This window comes from Furipterus horrens, unplaced genomic scaffold, assembly GCF_987537825.1.
Source record: "Furipterus horrens unplaced genomic scaffold, mFurHor1.1.pri manual_scaffold_17, whole genome shotgun sequence".
Classification (NCBI taxonomy): domain Eukaryota; kingdom Metazoa; phylum Chordata; class Mammalia; order Chiroptera; family Furipteridae; genus Furipterus; species Furipterus horrens.
The window spans coordinates 25,686,193-25,700,351 of record NW_028327187.1 but is presented as its reverse complement, the minus strand read 5'-3'; positions in this window follow the sequence as shown (position 1 = coordinate 25,700,351).

Genomic DNA, 14,159 nt, shown 5'->3' with positions numbered 1-14,159 from the left:
TCGTCTGCTTGAACTTCCCATGTGTTGAGATTGATGGAGCATTGTGTCATGTCCTTTTTGCAGATGTCTTTGAACCGCAGTTTTGGGCACCCTGTCATCCTCTGGCCTTCTGCTAGCTCGCCGTAGAGGAGGTCTTTGGGAATACGGCCTGCATCCATTCTTTTGACATGGCCGAGCCACCTGAGACGTCTCTCACTAAGAACTGCATGCAAACTGCTCATGTTGGCTCGCTTCAGCACCTCGGTGTTGGGAACCTTATCCTGCCAGGCGACATGCAGGACGCGTCGCAGGCACCTCATGTGGAAGCTGTTGAGTTTCCTTTCGTGCCTTGCGTAGGTGGTCCACGTCTCGCTGCCATAGAGGAGAGTGCTGAGTACGCAGGCTTGGTAGATGCACAGTCTGGTTTTCTCAGTGAGGCTGGAATTGTTCCACACTTGCCGGTTCAGTTTGGCCATAACTGTGGCTGCCCTGGCGATTCTCCGGTTGACCTCCAAGTCAACTGACAGAGAGCTCGAGATGGTGGACCCGAGGTAAATGAAGTCGTTGACAACCTCCAGGGTGTATCCGTCGATGGTGATGCATGGGGGAGTCCCCGTGCCTTGAGCCATAACGTTCGTCTTCGTCAGGCTGATGGCTAGTCCGAACTCCTTGCATGCGTGGGAAAGGCAAGTGACTAGCTGCTGGAGTCCCTCTTCGGAGTGTGATGTCAAGGCTGCGTCGTCGGCGAAGAGCATCTCACGGATGAGCACCTCTTTGACTTTGGTCTTGGCTCGTAGACGGGCCAGGTTGTAGAGCTTGCCATCGGATCTGGTGTGAATGAAGACACCCTCGCTGCAGTCCTTAAAGGCGTATTGGAGGAGCATGGAGAAGGAGATTCCGAATAGCGTAGGCGCGAGGACGCAGCCCTGCTTTACTCCGCTGCTGACTGGGAAGGCCTCAGAGGTTGCGCCGTTGTAGGACACCGTGCTGTGCATGTTGTCGTGAAAGGACATGACCACAGCAAGCAGATGTGGTGGACAGCCAATCTTCCGTAGCAAGCTGAAGAGTCCGCTTCGACTGACCAGATCAAACGCCTTCGTGAGGTCGATAAAGGCGAGGTAGAGTGATTTATGCTGCTCGTGACACTTCTCCTGCAGCTGGTGTAGGGAGAAGATCATGTCCACTGTTGATCGGCCAGCTCTGAAGCCACACTGGGACTCTGGGTAGATGCGGGAAGCAAGGGTCTGCAGGCGGGCAAGAGCGACCCGGGCGAATACTTTGCCGACAACGCTGAGGAGAGAGATGCCCCGGTAGTTGTTACAGTCGCTGCGGTCTCCTTTGTTCTTGTACATGGTGATAATGTTGGCGTCTCTCATATCCTGGGGGATGTAACCCTCCTTCCAGCAGAGACAGAGTAGATGGTGGAGCGGCTGTAGCAGGACTGGTTTCCCGCTCTTTAGGATTTCTGGAGGGATTCCGTCGCTTCCTGGTGCTTTCCCGCAAGCGAGGCGGTCGATGGCTTTGCCGAGCTCTGCCGCAGTAGGTGGGGTGTCTAGCTCCTCCATGACTGGTAGGTCTGGGATGGCGTTAAGAGCAGTGTCTGTTACGGTGTTCCTCGTTGCGTACAGCTCGAGGTAGTGCTCGGTCCACCGCCGCATTTGCTGTTCCTGGTCAGTGATGACCTCACCTGTCTTGGACTTAAGGGGGGCGATCTTGGAGGGGATTGGGCCTGTTGCCTTCTTGATACCCTCATACATTCTTCGTGCGTTGCCTATATCGGTGGCTTCCTAGATGCTTCTGCACAGGTTTAGCCAATAGGTGTTGGCACAGTGGCGGGCGGTCTTCTGGACTTTCGTGTCACCATGGCCTGTGCGTGACAAACACATTCTTCAAGTGCAAAGAGATCCACCAGGTGTCATGGAGGCACCCCCGCTCCCGCCACTGGCACCAGCTTGACCTCGTCATCACCAGAAGAACGGATATTGGCAGCACCCTCCTCACCCGCAGCTACCACAGTGCAGACTGCGACACGGACCATGCCCTCGTGGTAAGCAAGGTGCGCATAATGCCGAAGAGGTTGCACCACTCCAAGATGAAGGGTCGCCCACGCATCAACACCAGTTGTGCCAGCAACCCAGTTAAGACCCAGCAATTCATCAACAGGATGGAAGATGCACTCGGCAAGGGAATGGCGGCAGATGACATTATCGAATCCAATTGGCCACGTCTCCGCGACGCCATATACAACTCCGCCATTATTGCTTATGGGAAGAAAGAGCGGAAGAACGCTGACTGGTACGAGGCTCACTGGGAAGAAATGGAACCCGTGATCGAGGCTAAGAGGAAGGCCCTACTGGCTTACAAGGCCACGCCCACTCCCAGTACACTTCAAGCTCTACGGGCTGCCAGGATTACTTACAATGTCTCAGGTATTTCACTAAGTGCTTTACATGAATTATCTCATTTAATTTCTCAAGACAACCCTGTATGGTAGGTACTAATATTATTTTTATAAGCTCAGCAAATCAAGTCTCAGAATGATTAGGAGAATTACTTAAGGCCACACAGGTGGAAAGTGGCAGAACTACAATTTGAACCCATCTGTCTGACGCCAAAACTTGATTTCTTAACCATCATAGAATGTTGTTAATGCAATACCATTTCATATACTTTTAACTGCTGCTGGTTAAAACCAAAGGGGGATGTAAGAAAAGCTTATCTTCTGGCACTGTTCTGCTTTTCTCTTCTAGGAATATTCCTACTTTTACCCCTGTGTGTCCCATCCTGTACCTTTATAGTATCCTCAGAATCTGACCTAGGAATGTTCTTTGGGAATGTAAACCTCTGTATTCACTAACTTTACATCAAAATATACCAAGTGTCTTCCTTAAGGCACTCTTCTAGCTAAGTGTTAGGTGGAAGAGATCAGATAAATTAATTCACACCTGGGTGCTAATGACTGACAATGATTTATTACTACTTTCAGAAGTATTTGCATATTAATAATGAATTCTTGCCTTAAAAGTAAATAAGAGGGAATTTGAAAATTCCCAGTCAGGATTTTTTCAGTGCTGCCATAGAGGCGATTTTTAATGCCATCTGACATAAGGTTGAAACTGATGCTCTCATCACATGTTTATGAATGAAAAAGCTAGTATCATCTGTACAATGTTTTGTTAACCAGTATCATCTGTACAATGTTTTGTTAACCATTCAATAAAGAGTGTAGAAGTTCATAAGTGAAATTACTACAGGATTTATTTGCAGCTGTATCAATAACTGCTCTCTAAGTCATCAGTAGAGATGGGACTAGTATGAATTACATAGGACTTGTATAATTAGGAAATTACTATTGTCATGAGATCTTTATAGAGTATCCTTTAGGTTCCTCAAAGTACAATTTTGGAGAATCATCGTGTTTCTTTGTCTAGATGATTATTACTGGGACTTCTTTGTATAACTGCATGTACAAAAATCTATATAATACTAAGAACTTACCATTATATTTGATTTTCAAGTAACAAGGATGGAGTCATAATGGAGATTTATCCATAATCTGTTACCAATGTTCCACTGGGACCTGTAATTGTAAAATAGCTGGTTGAAGTTAGGGTTACAAAGTATGTCCATGAAACTGAATGAGACTAAGTTAAACAAATGGGGATTGAACTACTAAGTTTGACCTCAGTAATTGTATGCTCTAAACTAAGATTTGCCAGCAACTGAACAAATTTAAAAAATTCTTTCTTTGAGCTGTCAGGACAGTGGATGCAAAGAAGCACCTAGGTCTCTGGACAACATAATCAAACGACTGTGAAACAAAGGTGGTGCTATAGCTCAAGTTTTGGGGTTTCTCTAGCTGTGCCGGCTCTGGGGCTGCATTTCTAGAGCATGTATAAAGAGTTGACAAAGAGTGGAGGGGAAGATGGCTGCGGAATAAGGGCAGTGTTCTCAGCTCGCTCCTGTTAAGGAGAGACCCCAGGAACAAATGCGGAGAGGAGTGACTGACTCAAAAATTACCCTTCCTTCATTTAAAACAACTCCTATCTGTTTCTCCTATGAAATAAGAGTCCCAATATCTCCACAAGTATATTAATATGGGCTCATTTGCAGCCTATAGTGAGATTGTAGTTGGGGGAGATATTGGAGGGTGTGGGTTCCTTGCCTGGGTTGTGTGATTATGTTTTAGCAGCACCTCCACAAAAGATCTCAAGACAAGGGGGGCAGAGTGACTCTCAATCAACTAACCAGAGAAAAGGATCCACCAAAGAGTAGCTGAAATACAAACAGGCAGATTAAAGAAATAACATCAAGAACAACACAGACGGAGATCCAAGAGGGCGGAGGAGTAAGTGGAAGCTACACTAACCTCCTCCCAGGACCAACCAGTGCTGACTCAGCCCCAGTACAGCAGACAGACCATTCCCCTCCAAGTGGCGTCAGACTAAGGGGAAATAAAAGCCTTGCCTACAGGAATTAAGCTGCCACACCCACGGTCCTTAAGCCTGATGGCTACTCACAGATTGAGTAGATTAACAACTAAAGAAGACAAAGGCAGTAGATCACTGGACGTCTCCAATAGGCTATCTAGGGCCAGTCTGGTACATGATCTGACGATACCAGAGGCAGATCCAGGAAAAGCAGATCATTCTAAGAAGCACCAACAAACAACGGGAATCACAAAAATGGGGAGACAGAGAAACAACCCCCCATCAAAAGGAAAGGTAGAATCCCCAGAGAGAGTGCTAAATGAAATAGAGGGGAGCAAAATATCAGATACAGAATTCAAAACATGGATTATGGAGAAGCTGAATGAGCTCAGCGGAAACTACAAAGAACTCCAGGGAAACTACAAGAAACTCCAGAAAAACTACAAGAAACTCACAGAGAATTACACGAGCATGAAAAAGGACATAGAAGCTATCAATAAGAAGCAGGAGGAAATGAGGAATACGATCTCTGAATTGAAGAACACAGTAGAAGGAATTAAAAGCAGGCTAGAGGAAGCAGAAGATCCGATCAGTGAGCTGGAGGACAACGTACACAAAAACTCCCAGACAATGCAACAAAATGAAAAAAGACTGAACAAGACTGAAGAGGTTCTAAGACAGCTGCAGGACAACATGAAACGTAATAATATCTGTATCATAGGAATTCCAGAAGGAGAAGAAGAAGAGCAAGCGATAGAAAACCTCTTTGGAAAAGCTAATGACAGAAAACTTCCCTAACATGAGGAGAGAAAGAGTCACACAAGTCCAGGAAGCACAGATGGTCCCAATGAAGATGAACCCCAACAGGCCCACCTCAAGACAAATCATAATTAAAATGGCAACATTCAAAGACAAAGAGAGAATCCTAAAAGCAGCAAGAGAAAAACAACTAATAACACACAAGGGAGCTCCAATAAGGCTATCATCAGATTTCTCAGCAGAAACACTACAAGCCAGAAGGGAATGGCAAAAAATATTTCAAGCAATGAAAAACAAAGCCCTACAACCTAGAATACTCTACCCAGCAAAGCTCTCATTCAAAATGGAGGGTGAAATAAGGAGTTTCCAAGACAAAAGAAGGCTAAAAGAATACATCTCCACCAAACCAGCAATGCAAGAGATGCTAAAGGGTCTGCTTTAAGAAGATAAAGAAACAGAGAGAGACAGAGAAGAACATGAATACAAAGGGGAAAAATGACAATGAATAAGTACTTATTGGTAATAACCTTAAATGTAAATAGATTAAACCCTTCAATTAAAAGACATAGGGTAGCTGGATTAGACAGAATGACCCACATATATGCTGTCTACAAGAGACTCACCTTAGAACAAAAGGTCTACACAGACTGAAAGTAAAGGGATGGAAAAAAAGTATTTCAAGCAAATGGACATGAAAAGAAAGCCGGGGTAGCAATATTTATATCAGACAAAACAGATTTCACAGCAAAGTCCATAAAAAGAGACAAAGAAGGACATTTCATAATACTTAAGGGAAAAATTCATCAAGAAGACATAACCCTTATAAATATATATGCACCCAACTTAGGAGCACCCAAATATATAAGGAAAATTTTGAAAGACTCCAAGAAAGACATAGACAGCAACACACTCATTGTAGGGGACTTTAACACCCCATTGTCAACAATGGACAGATCTTTGAAGCAAAGAAACACCAAAGATATTGAGGCACTGAACAACACTCTAGATCAAATGGACTTAGTCGATGTATATAGAAGTTTTCACCCCAAAGAAGCAAAATATACATACTTCTCAAATGCACATAGAACATTTACAAAGATAGACCACATGGTAGGACACAAAACAAGCCTCAATAAATTCAAGAAAATTGAAATTATATCAAGCATCTTCTCAGATCACAATGGCTTAAAATTGGAAATCAACCTCAAGGAAAAAACTCAAAAACATTCAAACTCATGGAGAATGAATAACATGCTATTAAATAATGAATGGGTTAACAATGACATCAAGGAAGAAATCAAAAACTTTCTGGAAACTAATGATAATGAACACACAACAACCCAAAACCTATGGGATACAGCGAAAGCAGTCCTAAGAGGAAAGTTCATAGCAATACAGGCCTACCTAAAAAAGCTAGAAGAATCTCTAATAAAAAATTTAACCCTACAGCTACAAGAACTAGAGGAAGAACAACAAGCAAAGCCCAGATCAAGTAGAAGGAAGGAAATCATCAAGATCAGAGCAGAATTAAATGACATAGAGTCTAAACTAACAATTAAAAAGATCAACAAAAGTAGGAGCTGGTTCTTTGAAAGGATAAACAAAATTCACAAGCCTTTAACCAGGCTCATCAAGAAAAAAAGAGAGAGAACCCAAATAAATAAAGTCAGAAACGAAAGAGGAGAAATCACAACTGATACAACAGAAACACTAAGGATTATAAGAAATTATTACGAACAACTGTATGGCAAGAAATTTGACAACCTAGAGGAAATGGACAAATTCCTGGAAACCTATAGTCTTCCCAAACTGAATCAAGAAGAAGCAGAAAGTCTGAATAGACCAATAACAGCTAGTGAAATTGAAGCAGTAATCAAAAAACTCCCAGCACACAAAAGCCCTGGACTGGATGGCTTCACAAATGAATTCTACAAAACATTTAGGAAAGAACTAACTCCTATCCTCCTCAGACTATTCCAAAAGATACAAGAAGAGGGAAGACCCCTAAACTCGTTCTACGAAGCCAGTATAACCCTAATTCCAAAACAAGGTCAAGACACAACAAAGAAAGAAAACTACAGGCCAATATCGCTGATGAACATAGATGCTAAAATCCTCAACAAAATATTGGCAAACCGGATCCAGCAACACATTAGAAAGATCATACACCACGATCAAGTAGGATTCATCCCAGGGATGCATGGATTGTTTAATATTCGCAAATCAATAAATGTAATACACCACATAAACAAAATGAAAGACAAAAACCACATGATCATAGCAATAGAAGCAGAAAAAGCATTTGATAAAGTGCAACACCCATTTATGATAAAAACTCTCAGCAAAATGGGAATAGAGGGAGCATACCTCAACATAATAAAGGCCATATATGAGAAACCTGAAGCCAACATCATACTCAATGGGCAAAAACTGAGAGTATTCCCCCTGAGATCAGGAACAACACAAGGATGTCCGCTCTCTCCACTCCTATTCAACATAGTCTTGGAAGTTCTAGCCACCGCAATCAGACAAGAAAGAGAAATAAAAGGCATCCAAATTGGAAAAGAGGAAGTAAAACTGTCATTATTTGCAGATGACATGATAGTGTACATAGAAAATCCTTTAGACTCCACAAAAAAACTACTCAACCTAATAAGTGAATTCGGCAAAATAGCAGGATACAAAGTCAATATTAAGAAATCGAAGGCATTTTTATACACCAACAATAAAAACTTAGAGATAGAAACTGAAAGAAAAATCCCATTTACCATAGCAACAAGAAAAATAAAAAACCTAGGAATAAACTTAACCAAGGAGGTAAAAGACCTGTACTAAGAAAACTACATAACACTGAAGAAAGAAATTAAAGAAGATACAAATAAAAGGAAGCATATACCATGCTCATGGATGGGAAGAATCAACATCATTAAAATGTCCATACTACCCAAAACAATTTATAGATTCAATGCAATCCCTATTAAAATACCAGCAACATATTTCACAGACCTAGAACAAATACTTCAAAAATTTATATGGAACCAAAAAAGAGCCCGAATAGCCACAGCAATTTTGAGGAAGAACACAGTAGGAGGAATCACAATACCTGATATCAAACTATACTACAAGGCCACGGTAATCAAAACAGTCTGGTACTGGCATAAAAACAGACATATAGATCAATGGAACAGAATAGAGAGCCCAGAAATAAACCCAGGTTCATATGGTCAACTAATATTTGACAAAGGGGGAAAGAACATCAAATGGAATGAAAAGAGCCTCTTCAACAAATGGTGTTGGGAGAACTGGACAGGGACATGCAAAAAAATGAAACTAGATCACCAACTTACACCATACACCAGAATAAACTCAAAATGGATCAAAGACTTAAATGTAAGCCGTTATACCATAAAAGTCCTAGAGGAAAAAATAGGCAGGAAAATTTCAGATATCCCACGTAGCAACATTTTCACTGATATATCTCCTAAGGCAAGGGAAATAAAGGAAAGAATAAACAAATGGGACTACATCAAACTAAAAAGTTTCTGCTCAGCTAAAGAAAACATCAGCAAGATGAAAAGGGAACCAACCATATGGGAAAAGATATTCGCTAATGACATCTCAGACAAGGGATTGATCTCCAAAATATATAAAGAACTCATACGACTCAACACCAAGAAGACAGACAACCCAATTAAAAAATGGGCAAAGGACCTGAACAAACACTTCTCCAAAGAAGACATACAGAGGGCCCATAGACATATGAAAGTATGCTCAACATCACTAGCCATCATAGAGTTGCAAATAAAAACCACAATGAAATACCTCCTCACACCAGTCAGAATGGCCATCATCAACAAATGAACAAACAACTTGTGCTGGAGAGGATGCGGAGAAATGGGAACCCTGGTGCATTGCTGGTGGGAATGCAGACTGGTGCAGCTACTATGGAAAAGAATTTGGAATTTCCTCAAAAACTAAATATGGAACCAGCAATTCCATTGCTAGGATTATATCCGAAAAATCCTGAAACACCAATTCAAAAGAACCTATGCACTCCAATGTTCATAGCAGCACTATTTACAATAGCCAAGTGCTGGAAACAACCTAAATGCTCATCTGTAGATGAGTGGATCAAAAAACTGTGGTACATTTACACAATGGAGTTCTATGTAGCAGAGGGAAAGAAGGAACTTTTATCATTTGCAACAACATGGATGGAACTAGAGAAAATTATGCTTAGCGAAATAAGCCAGGCAACGAAAGAAAAATACCTTATGCTGTCACCTATTACAGGAAACTAATGAACAACACAAACAAATGAGCAAAATTGAACCAGAGCTATGTAAACAAGAAGTAGACTAACAGTAACAAGGGGGGAGGTGGAAGAGAGAGAAGGGGGTAAGAGGGGGAAGTTTCAAGTCAAAGAACGTGTATAAATGACCCATGGGCATGGGCAACTGAGTAGGGACTGAATGTGGGGGAAGGTAGGGGCAGGTTGCAGGGAAGCAAGAGGGGAAAAAAGTGAGACAACTGTAATAGAAAAACAAACAAAATTTTTTTTTTTTTAGTGGGGGAAAAATGAAAATATGAAGAATGGAAATGCCAGTTCAGTGAATATTAGGATAAAGATTTTCCTTCACGTTGTATATTTTTCTCCCTATTTGATCCCTCCAGAGTTTGGCATTCTAAACAAGTAAGTAATGACATGAGTTTCTTTGCTTAGAACTAATAAGACCAGTTGTTAATAGAGGTTCCTTTTTTTTTTTTTTTTTTTTGACCAAGTCTTTGACTGGAATGTCAAGCCTAAAGGAGACATACTTGGGCTCAGGTTGTTACCAAAAAGCCCTGAGGAACTGGGAATGACTTTCAAAGGTAATAAAAGCCCGTGAGATAAAAGGCCTGGTACCGTGGTTGGTTGTGCGGTCCACAGCAATCTTTCCAGGGAAGGAATGAAGGTTGTTTTCCTGAAAGATGGCTAGAGGGGACCTTAAGGCACAATGCAAAACCAGAAAGACTTGGAAAGGACAGGTGTGTACAGGCAAGGATGAATGCCAGGTATGTGGCTCAGCTTCTGTAGCCTGAAGAACAGACTGAGGGTCACCCTAAATATTCCTTGGGTAAGTTCCAGCAAAGCAGAACTAAAGATCACAAGTGAACATTTGCTGGTCTTATTATGTTTATGCAAATGAACAAGGTAAATTAAAAATGGACTTAATGTAGTCCCTTTAAAGACAAGGAGGGTAATCTTAGGGAGAAAATCATTATTCAAGGAAAATCACAATGATCAGTAGTGGACTATAAAATAGGTCAACTAACCGTCTTAAAAGTTTCTTCTCATTTAAAATATGGTTTCACTTGAAAATTAAACCATGTCTGTGATATCATCAAAGATAATCAAGTTGCAGGCAAGTAGAATGTCAAGTGCCTTGCAACTGGGTGTCTTCCCAATAAGACAGTCTTACAGATTTAGAGACTTGTTTGTGGGTTATGTTACATAAATTAACATGTGTTTTCTGTTTTCAAAGGACATAAGCCTATGATCGCATTACCTGAGTGATTGTCTGTACGCATAAGCCTCACTTAATCCTCTCTGCAGCACTGCCTCCTGAGACTCAATGGTTTGGCTGAACTAAATGGCTGGGTTGGTGAAGAATGGGGTGGTCTGTGGGCTTCACTTTAAAACTGGGTTCTCTTTTCTATCCTAATGGCTTGGACAGAAAGGGCCCAGAGGTCTGAGAGGGGGGAAACCTAAACTATTTCCCTCAGCCTAAACTAAGTATAATGGGCAAAAGGGTTTTGGACAGGTGAGATGTGCCTAGCACACCTTCCTCCAAAGAAGCCCTTTTTTTCTTTTTTTTTTCTTTCTCCTAATATGGAACATTGAAAAATTAATCCCTGCCTTTTGTCATCTAGTAGTTATGGATTGAATGATGTCTTTTAACCCTTTTCGCCAAATCTGTTGCCCCCAGAACGCAACAAGGATGCCAGCCTGTTAAACCAAGCACACCGTTGACTGGAGACAGCCAACTGACCTGGAGTCTGCACATCCTTCCCCATGTGGGAAGGCCACCCTCCCCTCCACACCCCCACTATTATTAGGGTTTTCTGGACCCAAGGGTAGCTAGGATGACGACCATGTCCAGCTTGAAGCAGCTAGAGGAGCTTGAGACCTTCGCCCATTGTCCTTTACAAGATTACAAAGGGTCTTACTATCTGAGAGGGAGGGATAGTTATTTTTTACGAACCAGGGGTATGGACTTGGGGGGGGGTATTGCTGGGGGAGGGAGGGTGCTGAGTGGAGGGGAGTATGGGGGAGAAAGTTGGAACTATTGTAACAATATAATCAATAAAATACATTAAAAAATAAAAAAATAAAATAAAATAAAATAAAAATTCTTTCTTTGAAACTAAAAGTTTGAATTTTATTTAATAGTGAAGAATCTACTTGCTTAATTAAATAGACACAATACATATTTAATTTTTAATATATTCACCTCATACTGTATACCATTCACTATATATAAAAGTTATACTCTCTCCTCAAATATAAAGATACAAATATGTCATGGTATTATTGTTAAAAATTATATAATAGCTGTGAAAACACTCTAAAGCACAATACAGATATAGGATAGTAAATTAATATTATTGTCATAATTAGAAGGGTCTCTCTTCTAGAAACCAGAATCATGTATATAACAGTTAGATACATTCAATGGGAATAAAAAGAATTAACAAGAGGAGTAACATGACTAGATCTGTGTTTTAGAAAGAGTACTTTAACAGAAATATGGTGAATGGATTGGCAGGAGATTGTGGGGTATGCAAAAGTGGGACCAGAGGAGAAAAAGACACTGGCTGCAGGTAGATACTATTACAAACAGCTCAGGCAAAAGATGATTGATTCAAGAAACATTATGGAAGGTAGAATTAATAAGTCTTTGAAATAAATTGATGGGTGGCCTGTTGGTGGGGGTGGATACAAAGGAGAGGAAAAATAAATAGTAATTCTTCACATCTGAGAAGTTAGAACCACTAAACAGTATATACTATCAACCATCACATTTCTTCTGCATGTACTTTAGACAAATAAAAATTCAAATTCACTTGGCTCTTTTGTATGTAATGATTGAGAAATCAAAAATTTTCCTTTCCATTTGTTATCTGTTCCTTCTGAGAGCAGTATCAAAGAGCCACAAATTTCAAGTCTGAAATCTGCTCCAAAGGCTTGGTTTATTGGGCAGTGGGACTATCCATGAGGGCCTATGTAGAAGTCTCAGGAAATGGGTTTGTCCCAGCAGGGCACCCATCCAAGGATGCCAATAGCTGTCTATCCAAATGGTGAATCAGATTATTGGCCAAAGAGAACTGCAGAAGTTGAAGTTTGAAAAGTAACACCAAGTACCAGGTCCTAGAGTGAGGCAAGGTGATAAGAGAAAAAATGAGTCACAAAGTAAGAAGTTAGAACACACTGAGGACGAGCTAGAAATGCCTATGAGATAAGCTAGGGTAAATGATTTGGGCCAGAAGCCACGGATACTGAAAAAATGTGGGAGGCCTGTTTTCATGTAATGTGGGCAGGTTGGTACAGGCAAATATCCGATCGCTTAAAGGCACTGAACAGGCCCAGACAACATATGTGGAATTCCTAATCCAAAGTTTCTCTACCTCAAGAGCTGAAACTTACATTCTTATAATTATAGTAGTTTCCTATTTGTGTTTCAGTTTCCTAAGGTTTGTATCAGAAATATATATTTTCAACAAGTAAGACCACAAGTTCTTTCACCTCCTCCAAATTCATGGGACACATAATTTCCAATCTAGAAGTCTAAATCCAAGGGTATCTATCTTTCTCGCTTTATTTTTTTTTATTTTATTTATTTATTTTTTTATTGCTCTTTAGTTTCCTGTATTGGGTGATATCATATGGTATTTTGCTTTCTTTGCCTGGCTTATTTCACTAAGCATAATTCTCTCTAGTTCCATCCATGTTGTCGCAAATGGCAGGAGTTCCTTCTTTCTTTCTGCTACTTTCTCACTTTAATGGGTTACTATTTTCAAAGACAAACCCTCTAACTTATAAACACAGACTGCTTCATTAACTGTATTTAACAGGTAGCAAAGGTTTAGTTACTGACAACTGCCAGGCGCTGACTTGGAACACAGCCCCTGGTTTTCAAATTTGCTGTAACATGATACAGAGCACAGAGCACATATTTTACTTCAAGAGAGGTGTCCAATGTCATTAAACCTTTTTTTCTCAGGCTGCCATAATCTGTGCATGCTGCTTTAGGCTCCCCAAGGAGTTCATATTGGCCTGTGGTTGACAAATTATAAAACAAAGGAGTAGGAAAAACACAAAAAGAAAATACAGTGACTCCTTCCCCACCCTCCAAAATATACTAGTAGTTATAAAAGGAATAAAAAAACTTAAGAAAAACTTTGTGAGGGAAAATTCAAGCTGGGAAAGGCTCAGTAATCACAGATATTTCTAATTTTTCCCAGCTGAGTTTTGACCTTCGTTCTGCTCTCAGGATTCTCCAAGCCTTTTAGCTGGGGCAGTCATTGCTACGACCATCTCTGGTTTCCATCAGTCCTTTGATTGCCCTAGCTCTCCTGGACTTGATATGGGGTTGTTCTACTGGAATAGGATTGGTGTTTTTCAAGTGGATTTTTATTAAGAAGGGAAGAGAAAACAAAAGCAAGGAAACTCTGTTGCCTAGAACTAAACAGTTTTCTTTATTCTAAAACAATGATTCTCAAAGTGGGCTTCTAAGATCAGTGGTATCAGCAACATCAGGGAACTCATTAGAACTGCAATTTTTCAGACCTCATCCAAGACCTTCTGAATCAGATATTCTGGAAGTGAGCCCTAGACATCTATCATTTAACAAGCCCTTCAGATTGAGAAGTACAGATTGGTAGTTACAAAAGAGTCATGGAGATGTAAAGTACAGCATAGAAAATATAGTCAATCATATTGTAATAAGT